The sequence below is a fragment of the Peromyscus eremicus genome, chromosome 2 (genome assembly GCF_949786415.1).
Source record: "Peromyscus eremicus chromosome 2, PerEre_H2_v1, whole genome shotgun sequence".
Classification (NCBI taxonomy): domain Eukaryota; kingdom Metazoa; phylum Chordata; class Mammalia; order Rodentia; family Cricetidae; genus Peromyscus; species Peromyscus eremicus.
Genome location: NC_081417.1, coordinates 81,965,900 through 81,984,986, shown reverse-complemented (window position 1 = coordinate 81,984,986; position 19,087 = coordinate 81,965,900). Strand labels below are relative to the sequence as shown.

General features: G+C 36.9%; 1 long non-coding RNA gene across 3 annotated transcripts in view; it reads right to left on the bottom strand.

Annotated features, from left to right (window-relative positions):
* The window catches only part of LOC131903716 (uncharacterized), a 49,570-nt gene extending 30,718 nt beyond the window's left edge, over window positions 1–18,852 (bottom strand). Inside the window, exons 1-5 of one of the 3 annotated variants that reach the window (XR_009377569.1) lie at window positions 16,728–18,852; window positions 15,380–15,546; window positions 12,468–12,694; window positions 9,929–10,082; window positions 8,103–8,214 (exon numbers count right to left, since the gene is read on the bottom strand). This is a non-coding gene — a long non-coding RNA (uncharacterized LOC131903716). The remainder of the gene's footprint in view (window positions 1–8,102; window positions 8,215–9,928; window positions 10,083–12,467; window positions 12,695–15,379; window positions 15,547–16,727) is intronic. The other 2 variants (XR_009377571.1, XR_009377570.1) reach the window with 2 other exon arrangements.
* Between the last annotated feature and the right edge of the window lie 235 nt (window positions 18,853–19,087).

The following is a 19,087-nucleotide window of genomic DNA, read 5'->3' as shown; positions in this document are numbered from 1 at the left end:
TCTTTGTGCTTGGATCAGACAATTTTGCCTTTTCTGATCTTCCAAATCTCTGCTTTTCTCTTCAGCTGTGACTAATCCACTATATAACCCAGCAGATGAAAGATTACATATGTTTTTTTTGTTCTTTATGGCATCAATTCCTTTTCAAGTTCAAATTATTCATATTTTTTAATTTCTAATTTTTTACTTTAATTTTGTTTTTCTCTGTTACCTTTAATCATTTTAAAAGCACTTATTTGATAGCTTCTTTCTCATGTTCTCTAATTTCAATTTCTGTGGATATTAATTTTGTACTTTTCTGTTTTTGTTCATCTCCCGTGTGGTGGATCATTTCCTTAAGTAAATTGTAACTTTGGATTATGTGTTTATTTTCCATGGTGGTCTTTCCCACCACACCATCTCCTGCTGTCAATGAGAAACACATATCCTCTTGATTTTAGAATTATCTCTACTATGTGATTTCTTGTCATTAGTGCAAGCCTCAATCCTGAAGTTTACAATGGTCTTATGGTGGTATTTTTTTCATTATTTTCTTCACTTGTGATCCTACTCCATACAAGTAACAAATCCTCAGTTAACATATTCCATAGCACATTCTAGGCTTTTTATTTTCTCACTAAAGAGGTTTTTCTTTTTCTATGAGCTGCCAGAAGGAGATGGTTTCTTTGGTACCTTTCTGTATTTGCATATAGGTTCTTTTTTTTTTTTTTCAAAGTTCCTGTGATGTTTAATGGCCCAAGCTTTATACTCAAAACCTAGTTAAGCTCTTCCAGTTTAGACTCCACAGTTCCTGTCCTTGTAAAACACAGGATTTCCATCCTTTCTGCTACTTCTCTTGCCACTGTGAATATATTTGAAAATGTAAACATTTAGCTGAGCTCTGTCCCTAATTCTCCAGGCACAGTTTCTGTATTTATTTCAATTTTAGAGTATTGCATATTAGTCAAGGCTCTCTTGAATAAGCATGCTGGTGAAACGAATATATAAATACGTATATTGCAACAGTGGACATGTTAGATTAACTTACACAACATGGGGTAAGTAGTCCAACAATTGTTTTCTTTATACTGGAAAAGCTGAGAACATAGCAGATGCTCAGTTTATAAGGCCGGATGTCACAGCAGCACCAATCTGGCACTAAAGACCTGGGTGATGATCAGAGAATGGTTAGTCTTCAGTCCATGTTGGAAAGCTAAGGTACTTATGGCAGTGACCAACAACTATGAGCTGAATGCACCCACCAGCATAAATGGGCAACCAAGAAACACTGACTTGTCCTTGGATCTCATCATATCCAGCACCGCTGGTAGAAGGTGCCCCCATGGTCAATGCTTCCTGACAATGCCTTCACAGACCTGTCTAGAGGACTGTTGATTCCAAATGCATCAATCAAGACTGACCATCACAGTCAGTACAGTTTTATCATTACCATTTTTGAGCAGCATTTCCACATGTTCAGAGTAAGAGTGAATCTGACTGCTCAGTCCATGACTGTTAGAACTGTAAGTCAGGTTCAGGACTGTTACACCATCATTGGCATCATCAAGCTATGTCTCAAGGCTCCTCTTAGCTCAGATCTTGTTATCTCACAGAAAAGTAGATGGTTATCTATATGTTTTATTTATTATGGACTTGCCTGCCCATGGCTTTATTTCTTCATTTTCCAATTATTCTGACTGTGTTACTTCATTCTTTTCCAAAGATTATTTCAAATAAGTGTTTCTTTTAAAAAATATTTTTATTTATTTATTTATTTTTGTGTGTGTCTCTCTGTGTGTATATACCTGTCACAGCACATAGGTGGAAGTCAGAGGGTACCATTTAGGAGTCAGTTCTCACCTTCCATCATGTGGATTTGGGAAATGGAACTCATCATCAGGCTTGTCAGCAAGCACTTTTACCTTCAAAGCCTTCTCACTGGCCCAAATAAGTGTTTCCTAAGCCTATAAAGTTATGCTACATAATGTCACATCTCCAAGGCAGTGGGCATATCTTTACAGGGTTCTGTATTAAAATATAATCTAACACTTTAACATATACAGTACAGTAGGTCCCACAGTCCTAGTCTGAATTAGAATTGGAATGCTATAGTGTAGAAAATCTCAAAGTTGAACTCACCATTTGGTTCCCAATTATATAATAAGAAAACTTCATTTCCCAATGTAGTAGCCACTAGATCAACAAATTTTGAACACTTGAAATGCATACAGCATAACTGAAAAATCAGTTTTTGATCTCAACTAATCCAAAGTTGATCATAGATACCATGTTTAATTATTGGCACTCCTTCCAGGACATTTGGGGAAAAAAGTAGATCGGTGAATCTAATTTATTCCACTGTGAATTTGATGGAATTCAGAAATAAATCAGGAATTATTCATGAAAACTTAGAATTCAAAATAAGACATTTATTACATTACCAGCTACATAATTTTGTTGGAGATTGAAACTTTTTCCTGTATAAGAGATGTCTAGGACTAATACTTGTATAGTCTTAGAGAGACTGGGGTGTCAGTGTTTCAACCCACTTAAGCATAGAAATTCACTGGATTTTAATTGATAGAATAATTCTTCACATTTTTGGTTGTTAGCCTAGCATTTTTATAGCAAAAGAAAACCCATAGAATCAACTAACCTGCGTGGGACTGAGCTATGCAAATATGTTACAGTTGTGTAGCTTAGTCTTCTTCTGGGACTCCCAACAGTGGGAACATGGGCCGTCTCTTATTCTTTTGCCAGCCTTGGGATCCTACTCATCAGACTGGGTTGCCTTGTCCAGCCTTCATATGAGAGGAGGTGCTTAGTCTTATTGCAGTTTGATATACAATGTTTTGTTGATACTCATGGGAGACCTGCCCTTTTCTGAATAGAATTGGAGGAGGAGTGGGTATGGGGGCAGAGGGGAGGTGGGAGGAGAAGCTGGGAGGAGAGGACGGAAGGGAAACTGTGGCTGTATAATATATAATATTATATAAATTAATATAAGCTAAATTAATAAATAAAAACAGCAACAATAATAACAAACATAATTTTTAAACCTTAAAAAAATAATTCTTCAATGGCCAATTGTTTTCTAGGTTTCTAAATCAGAATGGTAATTTTGCCTAAGGTCATTTCATCAGGTGTTCTCACCTGGATTCTGAATTGGTGTGTATGGGACTGGGGATTACATGGAAGCAAGCAGACACAGGGCAAAATCTAGACAGATTATTGCAAAGGGCTAATTTTTCTATGGATTTACTTTCATGTTTGTGACAATGTAGATTTCTGTCTTAGCTACTTCTACTTGATTCTTGCCTTCTGTCTTTAGGGTTTTCTGACAAGAAAAATAAAAATAAAGTAAGTAGCAAGCATGTATTATTTTTCTCACGATGACCTAAATCTTTTGAGTAATGATACTATTAATGACTCTCATTTATAGATGAGACTATCAAAGCATGGGGAAGTTAAGTAACACATAAACAGCTACATCACTCTGGATTAATACTAGGTGTTAACTTGGCTTCATCTGCCTTCACGATAAAGACTTTCCATCCTCAATCTATTGAAGATGTAGCATATATTGTTGAGATTCTAAGATTAGCAAACCTCAAGCCCATTTTGGCTTTATGGATTGTTAACAATGAAAATGATATCACCAGTGACTTGGAGTCTACACAGTATTAATATACCATTAGAATTGCAACAAATTACTAAAAGTCAATGGCTTAAGAAAAGAAAGATACATTGTTTTCTAATACAGTGAGTCTAAATTGTGTTTACAAGTGTCTTGCTCTTTGGGACAGTTTTGGAGGTGGAGTTCATTTGGTTTTTTTCCCCCTATGGCTTCTAGAGTTTCACTTTTTGCTTCCTTTCTTCTTAGAATCTTTATCTTCAAAATCACAATTATATCATATGCCATCTTCTTTCCTGCCTCTGTAGTGAAATGTCCTATGCTGTACTCTTATAAGTACATGTGTAATTGCATTTAGGACACATACAGATAAAACAGGAAAATCTATTAACACAATATTCTTTACTACACCTCATATGCACAAATGTTATTGCTCTATAGGGTTACATTCATAGCTTATAGGGCTGTATGTCATTGGCATCTTGTGAGTAATTAGTCACTTTACCATATATTCCTAAAATATGGTATCTTCTGACATATGCCTGAGATGTTCACAGCATCAATAACTATGACTACAGATGAGTCTTGCAGTAAAGCCTAAATTCTAAAGAGCTGCATATATGAACCAGTTTAGTAATATATCTAAAGCATTGCTAGACATTTATATAAAGCCAAATTTCCGAGGAGTTAGAAATGTTAATAGCGTTTATTCTAAATTATATTTTTTTTATCAGCTGTCTTGTAAACTTATCCAAGGACCTTTGTATGTTGATTTTCTTCATCCTTGAGTGATTCTGTGAAAGCATTCTACTTCAAGCAATGCTGTGACATGAATTAATTTTAACAAGAGGATGGACAAGATCAAACTGATTTCATGTGACTATCCATCTGTTTGTTCCGAGTCTAGACAACGTGCTCTCATTCTCCTAGGAAACCTAGTGAAGATCTGTGGACAATTGTGACTTCAACATTCTTAAGTAGTGGAGCTTCTATACTTATAACAGGAGGCTGGAAGATATGTTTGAAGAGATACAGAGTGTCCACATACCATGTGAGATATCTATGTAAATGATACACTAGACTTATTGTCTACCAAGAATTCATTCATCATCTATGTGAAGTTCTCTTGTATCTCTTTTATAGTATTTTTACATAGTCTGAAGTGCATTTTTATACTAAATAATCCCCATCAACATTGAGAACAGGAGACCAGATGTTATCCCATTCTCTAATTTCAGAGTCAGAGAGAGAGACAGACAGACAAAGGGAGAGAGAGGCTGAGACAAAAGAGTGACACAGAGAGAGAGAGAGACAGAGAAAGAGCAAGAGCACTTTGGATTGTTTTTTTTTTATTGAAGGTATTATGATATTTATACCCAGAGAGAGGCCCAAACAAATAGCTATTTTAAAGTCCAATTTTTTCATTATGTCTTAAACCATTTTCTTTAAGGCATACTGATAGGTATTATTTATTACATATCTCCCTTTAAAATAATGCACTCTAATTTCCCTAAAGGTATTAACATATAGTATACAGATCTAAACAAATGAACAATGAATAAAATATATCTGTTGAATGTTTTGTTTTAGAACTCTGGGTTTTCGAAGAAGCCGAATAACATAAATGCTGATTCGGCTATTTTCTCTGGAAGGCTTACCTTTTTCAACCTTTTCCCAAAGAACCTTATACTATGTGTTTGCATGTAAATATACAAACAAATTCCGTACATACAAAAAATTAATGAAACTAAATGAAATTAGAACAATGGGTTTGTCTTTCATAGGAAAATCAGTGTGAAAATAATCCCTTAAATTTTAAAATATTTTGTCCTTCAGGGGTGTCTTAGGGTTACTATTGCTGTGATGAAACACCATGACCAAAAGAAAGTCAAAGAGAAAGGAGTTTATTTAGCTTACACTTCCACATGACTGTTCATCACGGAAGGAAGTCAGGACAGGAACTCACACTGCAGAGACTTGGAGGCAGGGGTTAATGCAGAGGTCATGGAGGAATGCTGCTTACTGAATTCTTCCTCATGACTTGCTCAGCAAGCTTTCTTGTAGTACCCAGGACCATCAGCCCACAAAGGGCTAGGCTTTCCCCTATCAATCACTAATTAAGAAAATACTCTATAGGCTTGCTTCAGGCCAATCTTATGGAAGCATTTTCTCAATTGTGGTCCCTTCCTTTGAGATGACAATAGCTTGTGTCAAGTGGACATAAAACTAACATGCAAAGTGGCAATTTTCATATAATTTATTATTAAACTGACTTTGAAGAAACTGGGGCTTATTAGGAAATGAAAAGTGAAGACTCCATCAGATTTTTCTAAGTAGTTAGAAATAAATTTGTATTAGAATGTAAATACACACGGTCCCTCCTATCTTGACCCTATTTGATCAGTGAATAAAGTCCTCACAGCTGTAGGAATGTTTTATAACCCCTTTCAGGACTCATCCTTTCATGATGATCTCAGAGATAAAAATACAGCCACAGGGCACGAAGAAGGCTAATTTTGGCAGATAATGTAGGGTGAGTATTTCTATTAATATTTACCTCTGAACAATAGGTATTCACAAAATCCCAGATGCATTCTCCTCTCCCAAAACCCAACATTGTCCTTGAAAGAGAACAGAGACAAACCATACTTCCTTCACCTTCACCCTGAAGGTGAAATGGCTTTCGACATCATACAGTAATCCTTAGCTTTCAAGGCAAACAAAATGAAATGCTCCACTCATCCACAGCATCCACAGCATCCACATTATTTCTCGCTCATGTGGTGGTTAGGTCTGGAGAAAGGCATGTGACTATTTTTGCATAATTGTTTACAAACATTTAACCTCCTCCTCAGAGGCTGAACTCAGCTGAGATTAATTTTCCTAAGGAAAAATAAAAGAGCTGCAATCCTTCTGGTAAGGCCATTGGTTTCTTCAAGGAGCACCAAAGCAACCCAGCTCCTTCGCTCGACTGCATCCCAAGCAAAGACTGTAATTGCAGTGACTTATGGTTGATGACAAGAGCTGACATTTTCTGAATACTCAAGGATTTTGTAAACTCATTTAGATTCTACAACAACAATCCAGCAAAGAAGAGAACAGGTGTTAAATGTCACACTACTGAGAAAATTACAGCTAAGGAGGTGAAATCATTTGTCAATGTCGAACAGCTACCATGTGTTAAACCACAGATCAAATTCCAAAATATTTATGGTACATTTCACTGTCAATCTCTTTTGATATGTTTTTATTTTCTTCTTTTTTCTATATCCACCCCGGCTTTGAAGGGAGGGGGAAGGTCTTGAGGGATGATCATGACAGTCTTTGTTTAAGTGTATGTGTGCAGAATACATTTTCCATATCCATCACAATAAAAAGTCTTAAATGGAGTTCAGATTTGGGGGATACATACGTTTGTTCACACGCACGGTATTTCTGTGCATTGCTGCAGAGCAAAGCATTAAGTTCACCAAGGTATTTGTTTTAAGTAGTTGAGTTCTTTAGTAGATAAATACAGACGAGGATTTTAAAAATTACAAAATCATGTTTATTCTATCGTAAATACAACTTGTAAGCAAGAAGTTAATCAGCTGGAGCTCAGCTGTTAGAACTTCTGATACAGTATTCTAGACATACTCCAAACATTCATTTCTCCTTTGTAGGAAACTCGTTTCTCAGATCATGTGAAAATGAGTAAAGAAAGGAGGAATTTGTTATAAAGTTTCCACTGTCAGGTAAAGTCTGGGAATGGCTAGACAGAGTATGCTAGTTCGGTTTTCCATTGCTATGATAAAATACCTATCAAAACCAACTTGTGGAGGAAAGAGTTTATTCTATCTTGCAACTCCCAGGTCTAATCCATCATCAAAGGGCAGAAGTTCACGGTAGGAACCCGGAGGCAGGAACTAAAGCAGAGGATATGGAGGAGTGCTGCTGCCTGGCTTGTCCCACATAGCTTGCTCAGCCTGTTTTTTTACATAACCAAAACCACTTGCCTTCCAGTGGCATTGCCCACAGTGGACTGAGCCCTCCTACATCAATCATTAAACAGAAATGCCCCCAGACAAAAGCACAAGCCAATCTAACGGTGGCAATTACTCAACTATGGTTCCCTCTTCCCAGGTTACTCTAGTTGGGTCAAGTTGACAAAAATCTAATTAGTATGCCAAGCAAGAGAACATCAGTGCACTTGGTTATGTTAGAGGAGAAGGAAACACCTAGGCTCCATTCTTTTACTAAAGAACACACAGCTTCTTTTGGAAGGATTATAGAATTATTGCATTCAACAACGAGAAAGAATACTGAGAATCTAGATTGTAAGACTGAATATTACAAAACTCACCACATACTATTCCAATACTATTAACAACATCTGACTCCATCAAGCATATGAACAACATAAAACTATAGTAGATAACTGGGACCATGTGAAGTACTGTAACAAAAATAAAACAGAATGATATGGCGAATTAGGGTGTAGAAAACTTACTTTAGCCAGACTAGTCTTGGGAAGTCTCTCCAGATGCAATATTAGACTGCTGAGGAAGAGCTGTCTAGGATACCTTGGAGACTGTTCTTATAAAGGCTTGCAATGAGTAGACCTTAAGATGGATAAAAGTAAGGTCACTATAGTGAACTGAGAGGATGGTGGCAGATAGGTATTAGAAGGAAGAACCCTTATAATCCTGGTGGGTGATACTGAGGACTTCAAAATATTCCAAGTACATTATGCTGTGTTGGAGGGACTGAAACAAAAGAGTAATGAGGTATTGTTGAGACATTCTAAAAAAAATTATCTCTGTAGAGAAAATGTATTAAGTAGAGGAAAAGAAAAAAAATGGAGGACAGTATTTGCTACCAGTAGGTATGTGAGAGTGGACATTCATTTTGGAATCTTGGAGTCCCATGCTATGAGTTCGAGGCAGTTGATTGGGGAGTTATGACTTGGTGATGCTGCAGTTAATGTAGACATGGCAAATGAACCTCAGAATAATTCAATGCCATTTCCTTTCTCACAAGCTATTACATATTTCTGCCCTGGCACAGTTGTATCTTGAACTCAGGAATGACCCCACATATAATGTACATGTGTACATACTAATATGATGGACTTAACCTATAACCCGAGATGTGAAAATTGGGAGAGAGACACAAATTAGAGACTGTGAGGAAATACCTGCAACTTCTTTTAGTGCTGGCAGAGCTTTGAGTTGTTTCTTCAGAGTGGAACCTTAGCAAACCAAAAATAAGATGAAGACTAGGAAAGATGGAAATATGGAGAGAAGTGTATGGAAAAGGAAAGGAGGGGGAGGAGGAAAAGGACAGATAGGGTGGGAGGAAGCATAGAACAAACAAAGTAGAATCAAAATGTATGGAAAGGTGAAAAAAATAGAAACCAACAGCAGTCAAATTAGAAATGCCTTCGAATCTATTAACACACATCAAAAGGGAAACTTGGTGTCAGAGTGTGCAACACCAGGAGCCAGATTCACTGTTTTCTGTGAACTTTAATTGAAAGATATCTTGAATGTTTTATATACCATATAGAGAACCAAACAACTTCGAGAGGTAATTCAACTTGTTCCAAACTCCATAGTCATTTATTTGCAAGTTCAAGATTAGAATTCAGATCTATCTAATCCCAAAACAACTTTCTCACTGCAAGTTGGTTTTGTCAACTGTTGATGTGTTTACAAATAGCATCATATATTATGGAATATTTTATTCTAGAAATATTTTTCAATATTATAATATACAACCTTTTTTGGGGTGCTCATTGCCTTTGATATATAACATTCTTTGGGGTTATTATAGTATATTTTAGTGTTAATGCTCACATAGAATACTACTAGCTTTAAAATGTTACTTTTAACCAGGTGTAGTGTTACAGGCCTTTAATCCCAGCACTTAGGAGGTAGAGACAGGCAGATCTCTGAGGCTGTGAGGCCAGCCTGATCTATAGAGTGAATTCCAGGACAACCAAGACTACACAGAGAAACCCTTTCTCAAATATATGTAACTATTCTGTTAAGATATCTCTTACACATGTCTTGGTAGACAAGTCCACTTGCTTCTGTTGATATATATTTAGCAGGAGAATTGCTGGATCTTGTGATGTACATATATTTAGCTGTAGGAAGTTCTGTCATAAACTGACTCAAAGTTGTTGTATCAAGTCCCTTCATTTTAGAGACAGAGAAATTGAGATCTGAGCTTCAACAAGAACCAGAGTTGGCAGCTTTCTAAACATGCCCTCTTTCTAGGTCACTGTCCCTCTTTTCCAATGTGTTCCAAGACATGTACTTAAGAACTCACTCATTCATAGGGCTGGAGAAATGGCTCGATGATTAAGAGTGCATAGAGTTGTTGCAGAAGACTGAGTTTAGTTCCCAGAACTCATGTCAAGCAGCACACGGCCACCTGTAACTCCAGCTCCAGGGAATCCAGCACCTCTGGTCTCCACTGACACCTATAATCACAGGCATAGTCACAAACACAGAAGCAAACACATAATTAAATATAAAAAATAAATCTTTAGAAATGAATGTGTTCAGTTTCTTTTATCATTATAGTTCTATGTAAACCACTGAAATACATTCATTATTCTTATCTAGACATCCAGGATAAAAAAATGTAAGAAGATGAATTTTGAAAATACAACAGGACAAACCTTGTGGAAAGACTATGTCGTGGGGAAAAGAGACAACTGCTGCCTCTGTGGGTCTCAGTGCACCCCTGACTTCCTTAAAGAGCCCCACAGAGCAGAGACTGGTTTTAGCTGGACTTCTTGCAAACAACTGCAATTGTTTTCTAGAAGAAAAACCACATTCCCCCACCCTAATTTTTTTTATACCACTTTACATTTGTTCTGGGTACCACCATTTATAAAATCATATCAATGTGACCAACAGTCAATTCCATTAAACTACCAAAGCAAACTAAGCACATTAAAATACAATGGAGGTGTGTTTTTCAAAGACATAACAGAAAAGAACATCATCAGCAATCTAACCTCATGGTATTTCATTAATTGCAAAGGAAACAGCTGCATGCGATATGAAGTGAATATGTGTGCACCCCCAGAAACTCCCTTGAATTAATTCCTATAGAAAAATCCACAAGTATATTGACTTCATGAACAGAGAGGCTGGCAGGGACCTCACCTTGTACAATATCTGAAGCTATGATTTTATTTCTGCAGAAAAAGTCCCTGTATTATTATTTTATGTTCAGTTCATTATAATCACTAAATAAAGACTCTGTTTATTTAGGTTTATGAATGAAATAAAGGTTTCTTTCTCTGTCTCTGAATCTCTGATCTATCCCTTTCTATTTAAGATATTGTAGACAAGTGAGTTTTACTTGTGAGAATTTATACAATGCCCCCTCTTGTGTGTGTGTGTGTGTGTGTGTGTGTGTGTGTGTGTGTGTGTGTGTGTGTTGATTATTTCTTCAATCACTTTCTACTTATCTTTTGAGAAGGAATTTCTCAGGGAACCCAGCACTCACTTCTTGCTTAGACTGGTGGCTAGAAGGCTCTAGGATCCATTTATCACTCCTCAACCTGGACTAGGATTACAGGCATGCAACATCCACACCATGTTTTTGACATGGGTTCTGTGAATCTGAACTCAGGCACTCTCCTGAATGGTACCTCCCCATTGCACTCCAGTTACATATTTCCAGTTGTGTCATTTGTTCTTTCAATTAATTGTCATTGGAGATCCGCTATGTGTCACGGTCCTAGATTCAGCATTGGCACTAATAATGGGATTCCTTTTTTTGTGAGCTTGTATTGAAAGGAAAACTTGTGCACTGGAGGCTCAGGTTCTTATGGAACTGCACATCGAGGAGCTTTGGATGTGTGCCAATTTGGAGATTGCTAGAAGGCGAGATTTCAGGCTAGCTTCTAATCTCAGCATCATCCAGGTTGGTAGTTGGTCCACAGAACCAAGCGAAAGGATGTAAGGCTGTATTCTCATCAATGTCCAACTACATTCTTGTAAGGAAGGACTCAGGGAGTCATGACAGACGACAAAATCAGAATAGGCAGTTTAGCAACCAAGGTCAACTTTATATGTCTGGGACTCCACCAGCACGTGAGGCTTTGGGTGGTTTTTTGAAAGACAGTGGAACCTAATAGCATCCTTCTGACTCGCATTCTCTAACTCCCAAGACAATGTAGCTCAGCAAACACCCTGCCTGGTGCCAAATAGAAATGGTTAAGGAAAAAGAGCTTTGGAGTCTGTTTTAATTAAGGTTACTGTTGCTTCGATGAAACACCGTGACTGAAGACAACTTGAGGAGGAAAGGGCTTATTTGGCTTACACTTTCACATCACTGTTCATCACTGAAGGAAGTCTGGACAGAAACTTAAATATGGAAGGAACCTGGAGGCAGGAACTTATGCAGTGGCCATTGAGGGGCTCCGTTTACTGGCTTGCTCCACATGGCTTGTTAAGCCTTCTTTCTTACAGAATGCAGGGCCACCTGCCCAGGGATGGCACCACCTACAATGGTCTGGGCTCTCTCCTATCAATCACTAATTAAGAAAATGCCCTACATGCTTGCCTACAGCCTTATCTTATGGAGACACTACTTTTTTTTTTTTTTTCAGTTGAGGTTCACTCCTCTCAAATGATTATAGATTGTGTCAAGTTGACATAAAAGTAGCCAACAGAATCTGTCTATGCAGCCTAGGGAAAGTCTCTTATACCCTAGCTGGAATGTGGCTTTTTTCCCCCCTGCTAAAACAGGAACAGTCCCAGGACAACATGTGACTATGCATAGAAAAACTTTCTGGCTTTTCATGGAGCCTGAAAGATAATGGTTAGGAGCCATTTCCCTAACACACCTTAAGGACATGCTGAACTCCCTCTTCCCAGAGCTCTTCAGCAACCCTCACTGGCCCTTCCTGGTTTGGGTGGCTCTGCTCAGCAGATGGGCCCAGATGCAGTCAGGGTTGGATGAGTCACACAGCACACGTTAGTCATTCAGGTGCATTTGCGTTGGACTCTGTGGCAGGGAACCAGCCCTGGGCTCAGCACTTGTGTATTTCCATGGACGATGAATGTTCCAGGGCTTGTTGTGAAATAGAAATTTATAAATTGTTATGTTCTACTGTTGACAGCCTTCTCCCAGCTCTTGATGCTCAGCAGCCTCTGGGTCCCTCATTCCACTTGGTGGAGAGGGAACTTGTTTGCCCAAAATACAACCAGGTGTCCTGCCCTGGATGGGGAGCATAATATTGATTATCACATTTTACACTCACGACCATCCCGTGACACTGCTGTGGTCATCCTTCTCTTACAGACATAAGCACAGAGGCCAAGAAAATGGGAAAGGATTGGCAGAATTCCTTAGTTAGGAAATGTGGAGCTAAGATTCAAACTCAGAACTGCATTTTCCAAAGGCATGTTCCATATTATACAGTTTTTAATCCAAGAAAAGATGATCTACTCGTTTATTATTTTAGTTTTGGTCCACTTTGATTCTTATTATAGCCTTCTGAAATTGGCAGGAACTGTACAGTTACATCCGAAGCCTGGAGAGATCACAATAAAAGAAAATATTCACATTTCTTTTTTATTCTATCCCTTTTTATGGGAGATGGTTACATGAATTTATGTGTGTGACTTTGGGTCACAAACTACAGCAGCACGTCAGAATTCTTTGTGGGACTGAAATAAATTAGCTTTGTTTACAGCAACATTATTTTTTGAATTTGTATGTTTTGACTGTTAGGATGGATTTGAATTATGCTAAGATGCAGAAAATGCAAGGGTATGCTTAAATATTGATAATTCAAGAGAAAAAAATTGAAAAAGATACAAGACACAACTTTCATCACTATAAAGTGATTTAAAATACAGAACTACCATTTCATATTATTTCCCAGAAATAATTGATGAGAATTTGAGCTAATATGCAAGTTAGAATTTTTTGGCAAAACTGATAGATCCTAGGAGCTGTAGCACTCAGTAACCTGAATCCTTATGCAGCTCTGAAAAAAAATTCAGTTTTTTCCAACTCAGTCTCTTCAATTTCCCCCAAGCAGATCTATATACTCTGTGTCAATGTATTTCTGTATCTGGACTACCATCTATCATTTACTATTTGTTTGCTATCTATTGACTATGCTCTATCTATCTGCCATCTGTCTGTCTGTCTGTCTGTCTGTCTATCTGTCTGTCTATCTATCTATCTATCCTCTATCTATCCTTCTAACTCTATTTCTGTTTATGTATATGTATATTTATCTTGAAGACACCTATAGTGTTCATTAGTATTCCTCTGAATACTAATAATAAATAAACTAAGTAACACCAGTTTTAAGGACAGACAGTTCCAGAAAAACCTTGCGTGTGTCTGGAACACACAAAGTGACTTGGTAACAGTTGTCTGCTTCTGCAGAGGCTTCTGAGGAGAAACAGATGTCTTCATGTCCCTGGGTCACATGAGCTCAAAAGAAGTGAACTCTGAAACAAAGTATCAGGAAAATTTGCATCCTGAAACCTAGGACCTCAAAGATGTCAGCTTTTTAAATAAATCTTAATATCAAATTATACTTGTCCTTCATGTTGGCTAACATTTTATTTTTAGAATGTATTTTGACTATTCGAGGCCCTATGCATTCCAAAAGAATTTCAGAAACATTGTGTTCATTTTTACAGTAATCCCTAACAGGGTTTGATTGTAACTGTATAGAATATGTAAATCAAGTCTGAAAGAATCAACACCTAACTCTCACCTAAAATATTGTGTCATCCTTTGCATATCTTCAAAATTCTGAATTCACTATTATTTCCCGCCCCCGAGTACTTTCACCATATATATAATATATATAATATATATAAATATAAAATATATATATATATATATTGCCTGAGATGCCAAGCACATCTTTCCTCTAGAGCTGGACAGTGGAGATAAGTCATTTTTCTTCATAATTCTGGTATATGTTTTCATGTTACACAATTACAGATTGGCCTGCTTGTGCTTTTTACTCTTACCTTTCTCTGAAAATGTACAATTTTTGTTCTCCCAGATTTGTTTTTCTGGTTGGCTTCTCCCAGAATCCTCATTGCTGATTCTGAGTGCAAAGTGTGTCCTGCCTTATTTTATCCTAATATCTTAGCACTAGTTTAAGAGATCTGATCATGTTGTGCTTTGTGGATTGTTTCCATGTTCCATTTTCTTAGAATGCTTTGTTTTTCTAGGATATCTGGCTTATGATTCCCATCAAATGTGGATAATTATGTCATTATTCCTACATATACTCTATTTTATTTTCCCTCCACCCTTTCCTCTCCTTTGGGTAGTCCAATTACTCACATATTTGGTAGTTTATAGGTGTCCCATGGCTCACTAATTACTTGGTTATGGTAGTGTCTATCATATTTCTGTATGTAAAAGCAATTATTCCATTTGTAATTAGCAAATATCATATATGTTGAGACTGAAATTATTCAACTGATCTGCTTCCCATCATTCCTAATTGGAGGACCCACTGATTCAAACAATAATTATCACAGTAGTGTAGGCCAAGTGGTAATTTTTACATCATTTCCTTAACATTTATCAAATAAAAGTCTATATGACAGAGTAGTATTTCCCTCCAAAAAGTTACATCCTACAACCCAGAATGTGCATGCACATGCATGTGCAAGTGTGTGTGTGTGTGTGTGTGTGTGTGTGTGTGTGTGTATGTGTGTGTTTATATTTCATTGTAAAGGAGAACTATGATTATAGACACAATGTGGTCACCTGGGAAAAGACTATTCCCAATTATCCAGAAGGTCCATTATAATTGCACAGTCCCTTCAAATGTAGAAGAGGGAGGAATATAAACTGTATCAGAGTGAGACAGAAATACTCCAAGGTTGTCTCTTATGTTGATGATTGAAGGAGCCACAATCCGAGGATGCAGGAACCTATAGAGTTTGGAAAAGACAAGAACATAGATTTTATCTTGAACCTTTCAGAAAGGATTACATTCCTGCCAATACCTTTATTTTAGATTGTTACAATCTACTTCAATTTTCTGACCTTTAGAACTGCAAATATTAAGTTTTAAAAATTATATATTTTAATGGAATTGTGATAATTTACTCTGCATTTATAATACATGTTTATAATATAATACTTATATTTGATATAAATATGGAAAACAATACATTATTTTTTCTTTTTTAATCTATTTTTAATTGAAAATAGAGTCTTCTCTCATATAATACATTGCAACCACTGTTTCCCCTAGGTTCACTCCTCTCAGCTCCCCTCAGCATCCCCTCTCCCCCAAACCCATTTTCCTTTCATTTCCCTTCAGAAAAAAAAAAGGCCTCTAAGAGACAATAACCAGACATGACAAGACAAGATATAATAAGACAAGGCAAAAGACTTCATATAGAGGCTAGAGAAGGCAACCCAATAGTGGTAATACAAGAAGGTGTGTCTGTTTCTCTCTATTTCTTTATTGAGTTGTTCATTTATTCATACAATAATTACTCATGCTAGTGAATTTAAAGAGTGTTATTTTAAGACTTATAAATTAACACCATTTCCTATTTCATTGCTCAAATCATCCTAGATTTTAAAAATGAGAATTCCATCAAATCAAGTCCTATTTCTTTTGGATACATCTCCTTTATCCGATGAGCATTTATCTTCTGGAGTTTCCAGTCTAACTCTGTTGTAGTCATATTATATTTAAGCTTATTTAGTTTTATTATTTTGCATGTTTGGGTTTTTTGCCTCATGTATGTCTGTGCACCACATGAGTGCAGTGTCTCTGGAGGCCAGAAGATGGTGACAGATCCCCTGGGGCTGGAGTTACAGATATGTGTGTGCCACTAGATGGGTGCTGGAAATTGAGCCTTTGTCTTCTGGAAGAGCAGCCAGTGCTCTTAACCATTGAGACATCACTCCAGCTTTCTAAGTCATATTTTATGCATTTGAATAATCAATGGTAACTTTCATGCTGTTGAAAAATATTGTTCTCTACAAGAAGAAAAATAGTTGAAGCCATATGAATTCTTATATCATTAAAAGCTTGGTTGAAGATGTTCACCATTCATTAATATTTGAAATCAAAATAAACTATAACTGTGCTTACAATGTGCTTGTTCCAAAATTGCAATTGATATCTCATTCCATAATTTGATTTCTTAATGCCTTCATGTCATCATTTATTCACATGCTTATTTATTCTAAAAGGAAATTAGAATAGAATTTTTCAAAACTGATAAAAATGATGAGAGCATCCAAAATTAATGAGTCAGTGGTTAATAATGTCATGATGTAATGTACTTTTATTTCAGTGATGCTTATTTGGTGTATTATTTTGTCCAGATAATAAAATCGTCCAGAAGGCATGACTAAAGAAGAACAGCAGGGTCCAACATTTGTTGAAGAGGCCATGATTTACAATGTCTGTGACTCAACAGTTATCTAGGATGAGGCAATTCCTAGATACCACATCTTCATTTGTCTACCTTAATTTTGATAAAATCATATTTCTTACGAAGAATCTTTGCCAGGAAAATTGAACTTGGCCTGCATTGGGCCTTGATTACATGCTCTCTAATGAGTATCTTGGTGTTGATGGTGATGATGACTTGACTAATATGAGGATTTCCAGAAGCATCCTGTATACATATTTGGAGTCTAGACTGAACAGCATAAGAGTGAAGGCATAAAAACCCACTAGAAAACACTGTTTTGAAGGTACATTAGGGCAACTTGTATAGGCAACAGTCTGCACACATTGAGTCAATCTCATGTAGTCCAGGGTAGATTTGAATTTACAGAGATCCAGGTGGATCTCTGCCTCTCCAGTGCTAGGATTAAAGGTGTGTGTCAATATTGTCTAACCAGTATGCTTACTCTAGTGGCTTGTGCTATCCTCTGATCTTCAGGCAAATTTTATTAGGGTACACAACATATCACCACATAGATGATAGATAGATAGACAGACAGACCGACAGACAGATAGACTACTAGAGGACAGCTTCGGAATGTAAATCTAGATTAAATGATTGAACTTCATTGTTTTGCACTCATCCTCTCAACAAGAAAATAGCATTTTCTCATTTTAGTCTTGGTGACTAGGTATGTTTTCTTTAGTCTGAGAAGACCAAGATTGAGGAGACATCAGACGCAGAAACATGACATTCCAAATGAACAACGACAAAAAAGTTAATTTGGAGCAAAGTCGCTGAAATGGAAATTTTGAGCAGCTAATTCAGTCTGACAAGAGTAATGTAAGAAATGGAATGATGGAAAATTTGAATTTTAGTTTGGAGCTAGATTTGTGACCAGTCTTGGATGACATCCTCAAAGTGACAGGCCTTGGATGACATCCTCAGAATGAAGGACACTGTCAACTGCTTTCCCAGCATTCATTGCACTGCTTAATAATGACTCATTTCTTTGGCTAGAAATCCTTTTGACTCATGTTCCTGATTCCCCCAAACTGACAGATGAAAAGAATGCCCCCCCATCTTTCCATGGTTCATCTTGGAAATGGGTTTTAAACTCCAACATTAGGCAATAGTTCCTGATCTCTGTGTAGATCCAGTGAGTACTCAAGAGTAGATATGTAAACTGTGGAAAAAGAACTGCAATATATCCAACAACAAATGCAAGTGCCCTGATCTGCTTGTCTCTCTGTACATGGACCTTATACCATAGGGATAGGTTGCCTATGCCTTTCTGAACCACTTCCCATCATAAGGGGAAGTTAGCTAGACAGTAAAGCTAAAGTTTGGAGGCAAACTAAAAGAGTAATGAAGAAACAGGTCTGACACCTACAACTGGTGCCTAAAGCTGAAGTCAACATTTGGTATTTCAGTTACATGGAACAGTATTTTCTCATTGCCCTTTAAACTGAACAAGCTTGTTATTGCTCCTTGCCATCAAAAACTCCATGACAGATTTATTATTTCAGAGATGGGCAAATTGTGATCAATGTGGTGTCAAAGGATATAATTCTATGTCACAGTAGAAAATGTATCGGATCAGGCATATTTGAAATAAAAGAGGGAGGATATACTAGAGCAATATGCTTATTTGAACAAATAAACCCTAATTTTAGATATGACTTTTTGGATATGGAAATAGAGAAAAAACAACTGTCTTAAATTCATTTCTGTTACTGTTGTAACATATTATAACAAAAAGCAACTTAATGAAGAGAAGGATTTGTTTCAGCTTACAATTCCAGATTACAGTTCATCATTGTGGGAGAGGTCCGGGAAGAAACTTTAAAAAATAATAACAACACATCCATAGGCAAAAGCAGAGAGAAATTAGTGCATGGATACTCACAAAAAAAATGGTAGCTTGCTTATTTGTGTTCAGATCTATTTCTCCACTCAGGAACACCTACCTGCATAAGGAATAGCACCACACATTATCTCAACTAAAATATTTTTCCACAGACACATCTACAGGCCAATCCAATGTAGACAGTGC